This window comes from Oryx dammah, unplaced genomic scaffold (assembly GCF_014754425.2).
Source record: "Oryx dammah isolate SB20612 unplaced genomic scaffold, SCBI_Odam_1.1 HiC_scaffold_24, whole genome shotgun sequence".
NCBI lineage: Eukaryota > Metazoa > Chordata > Mammalia > Artiodactyla > Bovidae > Oryx > Oryx dammah.
Window position 1 is genome coordinate 26,886,039 of NW_024070208.1, and position 13,373 is coordinate 26,899,411.

The 13,373-nt window shown below is 44.9% G+C and overlaps 2 long non-coding RNA genes across 2 annotated transcripts in view; both read left to right on the plus strand.

Moving 5' to 3' along the window:
* The window catches only part of LOC120883123, a 459,333-nt gene extending 451,475 nt beyond the window's left edge, over positions 1 to 7,858 (plus strand). The window contains exons 7-8 of the long non-coding RNA XR_005725671.1: positions 7,073 to 7,322; positions 7,819 to 7,858. This is a non-coding gene — a long non-coding RNA (uncharacterized LOC120883123). The remainder of the gene's footprint in view (positions 1 to 7,072; positions 7,323 to 7,818) is intronic.
* A 2,335-nt stretch (positions 7,859 to 10,193) lies between these two features.
* On the plus strand, positions 10,194 to 13,170 carry LOC120883124. The gene is made up of 4 exons (XR_005725672.1): positions 10,194 to 10,396; positions 11,021 to 11,187; positions 11,487 to 11,812; positions 12,906 to 13,170. It is a non-coding gene; the product is annotated as an uncharacterized LOC120883124 (long non-coding RNA).
* The last annotated feature ends 203 nt before the right edge of the window (positions 13,171 to 13,373 follow it).

Consider the following 13,373-nt stretch of genomic DNA (forward strand, 5'->3'; position numbering starts at 1 on the left):
GAGGAGTAACCAGTGCAGAGCACCGAGGCTTGCCTGCTATATGAGATAAATGTCAATAGCATGGTGAGTAGGCTAGAAAAAAAAAAAAAAAAAAGAGAGAGAGAGAAAGAGAGAAAGTCACAAGATCAGAGAGATATGCAGAAATCATTAAATTTTGGTTCCCAACTTCTCAATGACGTATCTTTTTCAAGAGATTTTCTTTGCCATTTCAGGGGAATTTCAAAGTGTGGTACTAGTGGGAGCAGAGACCTGGAAATGTTAGAAATGGGAATTTCCAGGCCCCATCCCAGATTTGGGGGCTTCCCTGGTGGCTCAGACAGTAAAGAATCTGCCTTCAAAGCAGGAAGTTCAGTTCAGTCGTTCAGTCATGTCCAACTCTTTGAGATCCCATGGACTGCAGCACACCAGGCCTCCCTGTCCTTCACCAACTCCCAGAGCTCACTCAAACTCATGTCCATCGAGTTGGTGATGCCATCCAACCATCTGATCCTCGTTGACCCCTTCTCCTCCTGCCTTCAGTCTTTGCCAGCATCAGGGTCTTTTCCAATGAGTCAGTTCTTCACATCAGGCAGCCAAAGTATTGAAGTTTCAGCTTCAACATCAGTCCTTCCAATGAATATTCAGGACTGATTTCCTTTAGGATGGACTGGTTTGATCTCCTTGCAGTCCAAGGGACTCTCAAGAGTCTTCTCCACACCACAGTTCAAAAGCATCAATTCTTCAGTGCTCAGCTTTCTTTGTGGTCCAACTCTCATATCCATACATGACTACTGGAATGCAAGAAACCCAACTTCAATCCCTCGGTTGGGAAGATCCCCTGGAGAAGGGAATGACAACCCACTCCAGTAGAGGAGACTGTTGGGCTACAGGCCATGGAGTTGCAATGAGTAGCACTTTCACTTTCATCCCAGGTTTGCTGAATCAAAAACTTTGGGAGGAAGCCAGAAATTTGTGTTTTATCAATCCCTCATGGGATTCTGATGCAGGTTAAATTTTAAGAACCAGTTGTTATTGTTCAGTTGCTAAGTCCATTCCCACTCTTTGCAACCCCATGAACTGCAGCATGACAGACTTCCCTGACCTTCACTGTCTCCCTGAGTTTGTGCAGACTCATGTCCTTTAGGTCAGAAGTGCCTTTCAGCCATCTCATCCTCTGTCGCACCCTTTTCCTCCTGCCCTCAATCTTTCCCAGCATCAGGATCTTTTCCAGTGAGTCGACTCTTCACGTCAGATGGCCAAAGTATTGGAGCTTCAGCTTCAGCACCAGAAAAACCAAAACTGTTTACTCAACAGATTTTCAAGGACCCCTCCCTCTGGACTCTACTTGGACCTCCAGCCGTATCCTATCACCCTCCCTCAGGCTCAGCAAGCTCTAGCCACACTGACCATACCACCATGGTAACTCAAGTTCAGACCTGTTCCATCTCTCTTTCCTGTTTCTTCTTTTCCAGGATGCTTTGCAATTCTGATACCCTCTTTATGAAATCAGACTCAATCATCTAAACCCATCCAAAGCATCTCCCCCTTGGCATTCCCACTGCTCAATATTCATAAATGGTACCTCAGTTCATAACATTTATGTGTGAGTTAATTACCCATATGTCTTCCTTCCTTTCTAGACCATAAACTCTGTGAGGACTGGGGCCATGAGCTTGGGTTGTGTCATCAGTGGCAACATGGTGCCTGACCCATAGTGCCTGGAAAATCTGTGTTATCATCGCATGAATGAAGGACAAGGAATTAAGCTATCATCAGCTGCTGCTCTTTCAGCAGACATGTGTGGCCACTCTTGTGTTAGAAATTCAAGAGCAGTGCTGGCTGAAGGAGATTCCAAGGAAAGCATCTGGCTGAAGGTGGGGGTTTGGACTGAACTATGAGGTGCTTGCTGGGGAAGATGGGTTCCAAAGCAGAGCCCTGAGCTCTGAGCCAGAGGGGAGGCTAGGACAGTGCTGGACTTCCAGAAGAAATCTGAAAGGTGATGTTGGTCCAAATTGTCAGGGAGGCAGTCATGCGCAGTAGTCATGCTGTGGTGGGGGTCCAGGGAGCTTTCAAATCCAGGGTTGAGTCCTGTCTTCCACAGTTAGTTGTGTGACCAGAGCAAACAGTTCATTCTTCCCAAAGCTCAGATTCCTTTTATATAAAGTGGGGATAGCTATCATACCTAACAGTGTGTGCTCAGTCATCTTCAGTTGTGTCTGACTCGTTGTGACCCTGTGGACTGTAGCCCACCAGGCTCCTCTGTCCATGGGATTCTCCAGGCAAGAGTACTGGAGTGGGTTGCCATGCCCTCCTCCAGGGATCCAGCATGCATCTCCTGGCATCTCCTGCACTGCAGGCAGATTTTTTACCACCCAGCCACCAGGGAAGCCTACCTAACAACAGGAGCTAACATTTATTGAGCGTTTCTACAGGTTATTTCTTTTAATCTTTGCAATCGCTCTGGGAAGTTGGTGCTCAGATCTCCTTTTTCACAGCACAGAGACTTGCCAGCCTGCCTAGAGTCGTGTGAGGAGATAGAAGGTAGGATGTGGGCTTGAGCCCAACCGTCTGGCTCTGGGGCCAGTTACTTGCCATGCTAGACCGTCTCTTTGGGGGTCTGTCAGATCATATATGTAACCCCCCCAGCAAGTGACTAAATGACAGTCACATAGTTTTGAGGACCAAGCTGGCTTCAAGATGTGAGAGAGAAATAATCCCCGAATATGGGAAAGAATTTTAGAATGAACACCAAATCTCTCCATGGTGTTGTTTTGTTTTTTTTTCTCTCCCTTGGCTGTGAGAAATATGTTCTCCCAATTCTGCTGTTTGCCCATTAACCTTTTCGCACTTGATATTGGCCCTCCCTGGTGGATCAGGGATAAAGAATCTGCCTGCCAATGGGTTCAATCCCTGGCTCAGGAAAATCTCCTTGGGAAAGAAATGGCAACCCAGTCCAGTATTCTTGCCTGGGAAATCCCATGCACAGAGGAGCCTGGCAGGCTATAGTCTGTGGCGTTGCAAAAGAGTAGGGCATGACTTAGCAACTGAACAACAGCAGCACTTGATATTAACCGTATCCTTGCTTCCAAAAAGAAAATTGCTGTGTCAAAGTCAGTAACCTTAATCCAGTTATGAAGGATGATGTTTTAGACAACACAGTATTAGCGTCCAGTGAAAAGCATCGGAGCCTCCCTCTCTGAACATCCTAGAGAAAGCACAGAAGTGGTGAGGTGTGGTGTTTGGGTCTTTTCTGTTTCTGAGAGTGAGATCTCCACCCTGTGGCTTCGATGCACAAGAATACCACCCTTTTGAAGAGTTTCTGACAGGGTCCTGACATGAGGACAATGCAAAGGGCTGTGCTAGTCCTAAGGAACAGCCTCTATTGGGAGAGCTAAGGCAGGCACGTCTTACCAGGCACGTCTTCTCTGAGTTCCGCAGAGTGAGTGATTCCCAAGCTGAGAAGGCTTTGCCCAGTAGGTCTAGAGGTCTTCAAGAACACCACTGAACAGACAGCCAGGATCCATTTTTCTGAGGTTGCAGGAAGGACAGCCCCTCCCAGCTAACTTTTTTGGTGAAGGTCTACACCTTCTCCTCTGGAACTTCAGGAAAGAGGACAGGGACAACCAGGGAAGCTGTTGTCAGGCTCAGGATCCTAAGCTGACCTCGACTTCCAAGGGCACAGGGTTGCCCTTCACTTCTTCAAAGATTCCATTTTAACACCTCGACTTTGGTTGGCCATCTGCCCGGTGTTCAGTGAGCTTGTCAGGCAGCAGGGTTTGTCCAGCTGTGAACCTGGGAAAGTCATGTGTGTTCCCATCTTGGTACAGAGTGAAGAATGGGCTTGTTGTTGATTGAATCGTGTTCCTCAAAAAGATACGTTGAAATCCTCACCCGGCAGTTTCTGTAAATGACCCTTATGTGGAAATAAGGTCTTGAAGATGTAATCAGATCAATTTAGTATGACTGGTGTCATTATAAGAGGGGAGTTTGGACAAAGACAGACATGCCATGTGAAGACACAAAGACATAGCAGGAAGACAGATGAGGCCACTGCAAATCAAGGAACACCTGGGGTTATGAGACGTGCGAAGAAACCAGGAAAAGTCCTTCCCAGAGGCGCTGAAGGAAGCCTGGCCCTGCCAACACCTTAATCTTGGACTTCTAGACACTAGAACTGTAAGAGGATAAATTTCCATCTTTTGAGACAACACAGTTTGTGGCACTTTGTTATATATCCTGAGGGAACTAATACAGGGTCCCATTTGGAAATGAAGGGATAGGTAACTCAGCCTGAGCACTCAGGGAGTGATGGGTCTCTTTCAGATGTCAAGGTGATGACAGGGCAGGCAGGCACTCTTCCAGAACTGTGAGTGGTGGTAACACCGGGGATAGTCTTTCCACTAGTTCAGTGGACAGTAAGGGTTGTTACTGCTGCCGGCCCCTGCCCCCCACGACTCAGCTCAGTGTGCAGTCACTTTCCTGAGCCAAGGTCGGCTGCTTGCTCCTGTGCTTCAGGCTGCCGGCCACTGCTCCACTCCTTACCTGGTTGAGAGAACCTGTCATCAAGAACCACAGGATTTCAGAGAGGCAGCCTGGCCAGTGACCTTGACAACCTCATGACATAATAATGCTTTAAACCACTCCCTGGCTTCAGGTCTAATGAGATTCTAGCCCCTGCTGTCTCCTTCCCAGCCCAGGTGGCTAAAGTGTGAACAGGCAGCTCACTTCCAGGGATCCCTTTCTTGGTCTCTACAGGATGCATTTTCATCATCAATGAAAGGGGAATCCAGCCGTGTCCCAGCAGCACAGAATTGTTGCCAGGAGACCTGAGATGACTGCTGGCAGGTCGGGTTTGGCTGTGGGCACCCCAAGCCTGCCCTACTGCTGTGAGGATTTCCTTGTTCTCCTTTCCTCCTTCTCTTCGTGATGCTTTAGTTTGGATCCCCTGAAGCAGTTCAGCAGCAAAGAGTGAACGTGACCCTCGGTAAAATGGGTTTCTGGGAACTTCCCCACCAGAACTGAATCTTGAGTACATCAGAGAATTATCCCAAGGGATTTCATAACAAAGCAGTTTCTCTCTGTTTCCAGCCATCCTCCCTTCATGCTTTTAGGGTTTTGAAAGCATGTCTTTAAAAAGCAAAGGCCTGGAGCAGAATCGACATCAGTATTTTGCATGCATGGCTTTAGAGTACTTCAAGTTCTTCTGCAGAGTACCCCCAAGCCATATACTGATTAGCCAGAAACTGGGAGTGGGATGGGGGTGGGGGTTGGGGGCCTTTTTCCATCTGCAGCTGTGCTTTAACAAAAGCCTAAAGTTGGTGTGTTCTTGGCTCTGTGTGAGAGATTTAATTTCTTGTCTCTTTCAATGAGTAAGTGGCCATTCATCTCCTAACAGCAGGCAAAAGAGAGGGTGAACAGGAAGACCCATGAGCTATATCTCTCCAGGACTGGTGTTGATGCCGGCTGCCATAAACCAACAGACAAAGCTGAGCAGCTAATGTCAGAGCTCCATCTCCTGGGTTCCTGTGAGGTGAGGGTCAAGGCTAGGGGACATTTTCTGAGGATTATTTCACCTGCTCACATAGACAAGGGGTCCTGATACACTCACTGTTAGAACATAATGGACTGTGGCTGATGGTCCCGATGTCCAATCCTTGAAAGCCATGCTCATGTCAAAGCTACAGAATCCTTTGTTAAGCAGCTCTCAGGCCCGGAGAGTATTTTTCTGGATGGTCAAAGGAAGTTCAGTGGCAAGTGGTTCAAAATCTCCTCAAACATACAGAAACTGTTTTCCAGTACTGAACCAACTTTACCGTGACAAGAGCTTCCTAATCCCCACAGTCATTCTGCCCCTTCAGTTAATACTTCAGAATGATGACTTGTCATCTTGCTGGACCTGGCGTGAAGGTGGGGTAATCTCACAATCTAGACAGGACACAAGAAAGAGGGAGTCAGAAGGCCCCTGGTTCTCAGCATGGCCCCCACACTGGCAGGACTAATGGAACCAGCGCTACTGGTGGAGACCCAGCTGTGATCTGGGGATGCCTTTCCCCTCCCCTTTCTTGGGGTAACATCCTGATGTGTCTGTAAATGAAAACTGGCACTTTTTCATTCGATTGTGCTTCTCAGCATAAATCGAAACATCTGGAAACAGTTGCATGCGGAGAAAACATTTGTACTAGTAGGACACAAGTTGAGGTCACTTTTTAATTTCCGTGATTAGAATTAATTAATATGAGTATGTTGTGTACCATCTAGAGATTTGCCTTCAAACTGAGCATCACCACGTGATTTCAGTGGCTGCTTTGCAGTTTCATTTATGATCTTTTTTATGCCAAGCCAAAGGCAAATGATATCATAGCATTCTTAAAGGAAGATTTTACAGTAGTTCATATCAAAAAGGGGAGAGGGAAAATGAATCATTTTGGGGCCTACAGAATATAGGCATGCTGAAATCCAAAGAATTTGTGCTGTGGCAGCCAGTACCATATTTACGCTGGGAGCAGATGTATTATGCAGATTCCATTTTTGCACAGGCAAACTTGCAGCCATTCATCAGCAAAAAGTGTAGCAGTAAAAAAGCAATGCAGAATTTTCTGTTGATTCTAGCAGTAAGTGGATTAGATATCTATTTAATGCAGCTTTCAATAACACTGCAATGTGAAACTTATCTTCCAGTGAGCAAGCTAGATGGTTGTGGAGTTATCAAGGGACACCTTATTAAAATGTGTATCTCGGAATTGAGAAGATTTCAGATTTCTGTAAGGCCTGATTATTCTGAGTGAGCAAAACAAAGCTTTAAAATGTTCTAGTGTATTTTTGTACAACTTATTTATGCCAAAAGGGTTTGTAATTTAGTTTCATGTTTTTGCAAGTTCAAGTCACAAAGAACTTACTGAGGGCAGGGGCGGTCTGTTGAATTTTTTCTCCTTTACAAAGACTCATACAGAAAGCCTCCAAGATGGCCCCAGCAATCCCAGCTCCGGGTATTCTTGCCCTGTGTAATCACGGCCCATGTTGTATTACAGTTGGTCAGTGGGACTAATAGAATACTGCAAAGTGATGGGATGTCATTTCTGCTTCTCTCTCTCAGATCATTCACTCTGAGGGAGCCAGCTGCCACATCATGAAGACCCTCTGGCTATTCTATGAAGAAACTCCCATGACAAGGATCTAAGGCCTCATGCCAAAAGCCATGAGAGGGAGCATCTTGGAGCTGATCCTCTAGACCCAGCCTTTAGGGGACTGTAGACTGCAAGGCAACAGCTTAACTGGGAGGCCCTGAATTGGAACCATCCAACTACCCAACTGTGCTGCTCTGGGATCCCTGAACCTCAGAGACTGTAAGTGTTTGTTATTTTAAGCTATTGGTTATGTGGTAGCAGATATCCGATGTAGGCGCCTGTGTATAACTAATGACTGAGAAGCACTATGAAACGTCACTTCGTGAATTCAGGCAGTAGATGTGTTTACTGCTTAGTCACTGACCATAAGCATTATTTTTTTAAATGATATCAGCCTCGTCTCTTAGGGTGAGCTCATTAGTGACATTCATCTGTGTTCATGTAATCTCTCAAAAAATATACATAAGAACAAGGTCAACATTTAACACCGTCATTCCTTGTTGTTGCTGTGGATTACTCCATTCCTGGTTCACTTTGATGAGGAACAAATGCCTGGTATATCTCCTGGTTGTTCTGTCCATTCCCACTTCTCGTTTTATTCAGCTACAGAGTAGGACTGCAGATTTCATTCATACTTTAGCTATAATATGCAGAGACTATGTATCTCTCTTTTGTTTTTTTTCTATAATTAATCTGGTTTTGTTGCCAGGGACAGGGAGGCCTGGTGTGCTGCGATTTATGGGGTTGCAAAGAGTCGGACACTACTGAGCAACTGAACTGAACTGAACTGAACTGAATTACCTGGGGAAAAACAAGCCAATACAATTCACAACTAACTTTAATACTTTGGATTCTGATTTGCAGTCTTAAAAAGGCACCTTCAGCTCAGTCTTTTAGGAAATGAACCCCAACACTATTTATCTCTCAGATTTGTGTCATCTGCTTAGCACCTAGTTTCATTTCAAAAAGTCCTCTGGGTTAAGTGGTAAGAATGGTGAGATTTACAAGATCTCATGGTGGAAGCAAAATCACAGTCATCAGACATGGTGTCCTTTGGCTCCCTGGTTTCTGGGATGATATCTTGCACCCTGTGAACCTCTGTGGCTACATTCTGGCTGTTGTTTCTCCCTCTTTGTCAATGCCTGTCATACTCTACAGGACACTTAGCCTCCAACTGTTCTCCCAGGGGTGCTAGGAAGCCTTCTGAATTCTGAGGGTGACTCTCATTTGGCTTCTGTCTAGGCCAAAGCCCTCAATCCAGAGCCACCTGGCCCCAGGGACAGTGATGCTCTGAGCCTGGACCCCAGCCAGATTCTCAGTATACCTGGGTCTCTTCTATGCTGTTTGGAACCAAGAGTGGTCCAGGAAAGCTAAAACCTAGGCCTGTCTCCCCCTCACTTTGCCAAACAATCAAGATTATTTTGTTGCGACTGTGTACAGGCTGGTATAGTCCCAGGAGCCCCTATCTGTCCTCAGCCTGAATGTTGATGGTTTGATATGTGATATCCACACCAGGCTAGGTTGAGGCCCAGATAAGACAGGCAATGTCTGTTGCACAGTGAAATGGTCACACAGTGTAATGGTCTTCCCCTCCTCCCTTTCTTTTTCCCTGGTCTCCTCTTTCCTTCGGGTTCCCACCGCCTTCTTCTGTGTAAGGTCTTTCATCTGCAGTAGAACCATAAGTTTTATTGACTTGCTCCTCTATTCACAACACAGCTAGGAGGATTATTTTCTTTATACCATGGAAGAAGAAATGTAAGGAATAAAGCGATTTAGAGTATTAGTAAAGCTTTATGTTGCTAAAAGTTCCTACATTGTCAGAAACCAAATACAACCTCAATCTTACCCTGTTCATTTCTGGAACAAATCTTGATTTCCCATGCGGGTGGTTGTCTCGGCCCAAGGTGGGTGAAGATCATGAACTCAGAAAGGCAAGGAAAAAGTCAAACGCATAATTTTCAAAATATTACTTTGTTATATCTGTCTCTGGTATTATTTTTCAGTATCAGTTACCCATTCACAGATTACAGTCTGCAAAATGGAGACAGGGACACTTGATTTACATTTGATGCGCTTCCATTTGTCTTCTAACTGCCTTGGAAAACGCCCGTGAGTCTCCTGCTTGTGTTCCGCTCCAGACACACAGGCCATCCCATTTCCCATAGGCACTAGGGTGTCAGTTTGCCAGGCTCACTTGAGCTGATGAGCAGTGAGGCTGACTTTGTGCTCTTGGGCCATGCAGCACCTGCATGATATATGTGGTTCCCTGGGAGAACAACATAGTGGGTCATCAGGGACACTCAGTGAGTTTGTGACGCCTGGTCTGGGTCTCTCCCACATTCCTGCTCACACCTCCATACTCAGCTGCAGGAGATGAAGTGAGCCCAGCCAAGCCAGTAAGTTCTACCTCCGAGGGTCCTTGTAGTGCCAGTCACTCACTTTCCCTGGAGGCCCTCAGCCGCACAGAGCCACCCACCACCCAACAGTTCCCCTTGTGTTTAACACAACTGTTGTCTGTTTCTGAACTTAAAATCAGACCTGCTTATACCTTCCAGATGTCACCAGGTCCCTTCCTATTGCTTTCACTTTAAATCAAACTACATGTGGCTGAAAGAGAGCCTTTATCACATTCTTTAATTGCTTCCATATCAGCGACTTGAGCTGCAGTCCTGGTCTGGCTCCTACAGCCTTCTTCCATCAGAATCCTCAGACTTTGGGCAACTCACTGCCATGTCTGTAGCATCTGTCTTTCCTTTTTGTAGGTGACAGTGCTTACCGTCTGCTCCTACTTTCATTTAACGACGACACGGAGGAGCCTGGTAGGCTGCAGTCCATGGGGTCGCGAAGAGTCGGACACGACTGAACATCTTCACTTTCACTTCACTTTAAGGGACATATTCTCTGAAGGAGACAATAACATTTGCAGTAGTCAGCTCCAGGGTTGTCTGTGTTTAAGTCTGTGATGCTGGTAAATGGTCACCAACAGTTACTGACCACCAACTGTACCTGAGGCCACTCCCTTATAAGTGTTATTTTACTTAGTCTTCACTAACAACTTTAGTTTTTATTTCCTCTCCATTTTATAGATGAGAAAACGGAGGCTTGGATGGGATAGTTAAGCAAATCACCCAAATCACAGTCATTGAACGGCAGTTTCTCATACCAAAGGCTGTTTGTCTCCAGTCTGCTTAGTTGATGTCGAGATCTCAAGATTTTGTCAGACACATGTCTTATAAAAACAGCAAATAAAAAGCAGCCAGCTTCCTAGAGAGCTCCCGTTGGATGTCTTTCAGGTAACACTGCATCAGATTATTGCATGTGAACCTATCTAGGTCCATCCTAAGCCTACTCAGGGCCTTGAAAATGAGCAGCAGTGTTGGTCTCTGGGTCTCTGAAACCCCTGATTCCTGGAGCAAGAGCCTATGGAAGCATCTACCAGAAAATGCCTACTGTGCACCTTGTCACAGTGGGTACCTTGCCTTCTGAGACTCATACCCAGTAGGAGTGAACTTTTTGAGAACAACTTCATATGACAGCGCAGCATAAGCAATACTCTAGAGACTGGGTGTGGCAGGCCAGTGGCCCTTCATCCCTCCTCCTCCTAGATTGTCATTCCTATGCTTGGCAGCTTTTTCTAGTTTGCTCCTTTTGGCTGAAAAGAAGTATTTGAAGGCATCAGGGAGGAGGGGGGGAGAGCTGGGTGTTGAACAGAAAGTGATGATGAGCAAGGAGATGAGGGCAGAGCATTCTTGTTCCTTTGCTGGCCCAAGAGATGGGCTCTGACTCCTGAGAAGCTATAAGGACCGGTTGACAAGGACCCAGAATCACTCCTGGCACCTACAGTACTGCATAAAGGCCCAGGTGACACAATATTGCACAGAATTCACAGGAAGAAACATTCTTGTGTTTCTGTGCAGAACACAGTGACGGCAACCACAGAGCTCTGGAAGGGTTCGAAGGTGGAGATGCTGGCCATTCCACTGGAGTTCCTCTGTATGGGATGGAGCAGGAGCAGGAAGGGGAGGTGGCTGCCTCACAAAATCTGTGGGCAGCAGCTTAAATGAGAGGACCAGAGAGTAAGAGAGTGAGTATCCTGGGAACTCCTAAAAACTACTGAGGACATGATGAGAGATGAGGGTGATGTCAGAATATGCTGGGGGGTGGAATTTGAACTGGCTAAATTGTAGTACAGTTGCTGCTGAGGCTGTAATCTGGTCAGGAAGCTAGAGTGGCAGGTGGACATTCAAGTTTATGCATCTTCACAGCAATTACAAATATGGCTGCAGTACAGCAACAGGGCTAGCAGCCTCTTCTCAATTGTTCTTGATAGAACCCTGTGTTTCCAACAGCTTGACAAGCATTTCCCACTGAATCCTTTTGTAGACCTGGATTCTGCTGGATTTTTTTTTTTTTTTTTTTGCTTCCACCTTAATCCACATACCATGAAGATCCATGCTGTGTTGACCATCGTCAAAGCTTGGAACTCATATAATAATGCAAAGAATTTTTTTCCTATGGTGGCTTAAACTGATTTCTTCCAGATAAGAACTTCCTGTCTTGCAGTACATCATGCAGATGTCATCCGCTACATCATGTTTGCATCACTCTCGTTTCTCATGGCTAATTTCCAAAATCGAATACATGATAGGAAGACTGGGGAGTGGCTCTTCACCCTAACAGCTGGGCTGGTGCTTTCAGCTCAGATACCTGTGAGTATTGTTCATGGCTGTCAGGGAAGGAGCCATGAAAAATTCTTGCCTTCCCTTTTCTCAACCTTTGATTGAGAAGAGATGAGCAGCTAGGTTATGAATTAGTTGGAAATATCGACTTTATTTTTCAGAAGCTATTTCATCTATTGTTGGTTCTGTATCCCACAGCACCCTTTCTCCCCCTTCACACTCCCAGGTTATATGAAATGAATATGCTCCATGGAAAGAAAGAAGTATGCACCTTATTTCATCCTACTTTTATATGAATTATGTTACAAGTGTTTGTGGAAGACAAAGTACCAATTCCAAGTGGTAGTCAGCTTTACAACTCCATCTAAGGGGACAGTTTCTCTAGCCCAGCGCATTAAAACAGAAATGGGCATCACTTATTTGTTAACTAGAGTTGCATGCACTCTAGGTTAATTTGATAAAAAAGAAGTTTAGATTAAACAAGGACAGTAATAAATATTTCCCCACTTACCTTCATCATAGACATTTTGATTACAGAAATGGTTTATCCACAAATGCAGTTTGGTTATCATTTCTTTTCCTGTCTTGAACACTGGATCCCATAAACCATGCAGTTCCCAGATTGCTTTTGCAGCTATTGGATTATTTTAAACAAAAAAGGAAACAGCCACAGAATAATTGAATCAATCTTGTTATATAGACATAGCTCCAAGCCAAAACCCTAAGCATTTATTTTATTCCACATTCTTCTTCTAGAAAGACTCCATGGCTTTTTCCGGGCACTATTTCAGTTTTTCGCCCCCTGTTTCTAAATTTGCTATGCAGTCAAGAGAGTCTACTTTATCTTTACATTTTATATCCTGAGAATTCATGCTTAAGCAACATATCGCCTTTAGAAAAACTCAGAATGCATTAAGCTTCACCATTCCCTTTTACACTGATTCCTTTAAGCTTAGAGATTGTTAGTCAAGGAAGTCAAGTGGTAAATCTGTCCTCATCTCTGGTGCCTTCAGACTACTGACTGGAACGCTTTGGGCTAACATGATTTTAAAAAGAGCTCCAATCCCAATCTACTTAGCTTTCCTTTCCTTTGTTTTCAATGATGTATGAAATTTCTTTTCAGGTATTACAGCTTTTTTTCCCAAATGTTTCTTTACTTGTCGACTGAAGAGAGCTCCCTTAGGTCAGCTGCTGGGGCCACATCGCGACATGAGGCTTCATTTGACAAAAGCTCAAAACCACGGGTCTGACATCTGCCCTGGAAACCTAATGCAGCCAGCTTGAAGACTTCGCTAGGACAGAAGCAGGGCAGACGTAGAGCACGTTTTCTGTCACATTAATCTTAAAGAATGTGACTTGGTTACAAGATAAAAAAATTCTTCTAAAAACCTTGTGTTGAATTTATGTCACAATGATGAAGTAATCTATACTTTCTAATTGCATTTTGAAAAGTAGCTCCATCAAAACACACTTTAGAAGGGCAGTTCTTACAACTTCATTTTATAGGATTTGGGGGTCATTTTTCAAGAGAGAACAAATTGAATTCTATTTTAAAATTTTTGACTTCTTATTAATGAAATACTCATTAATT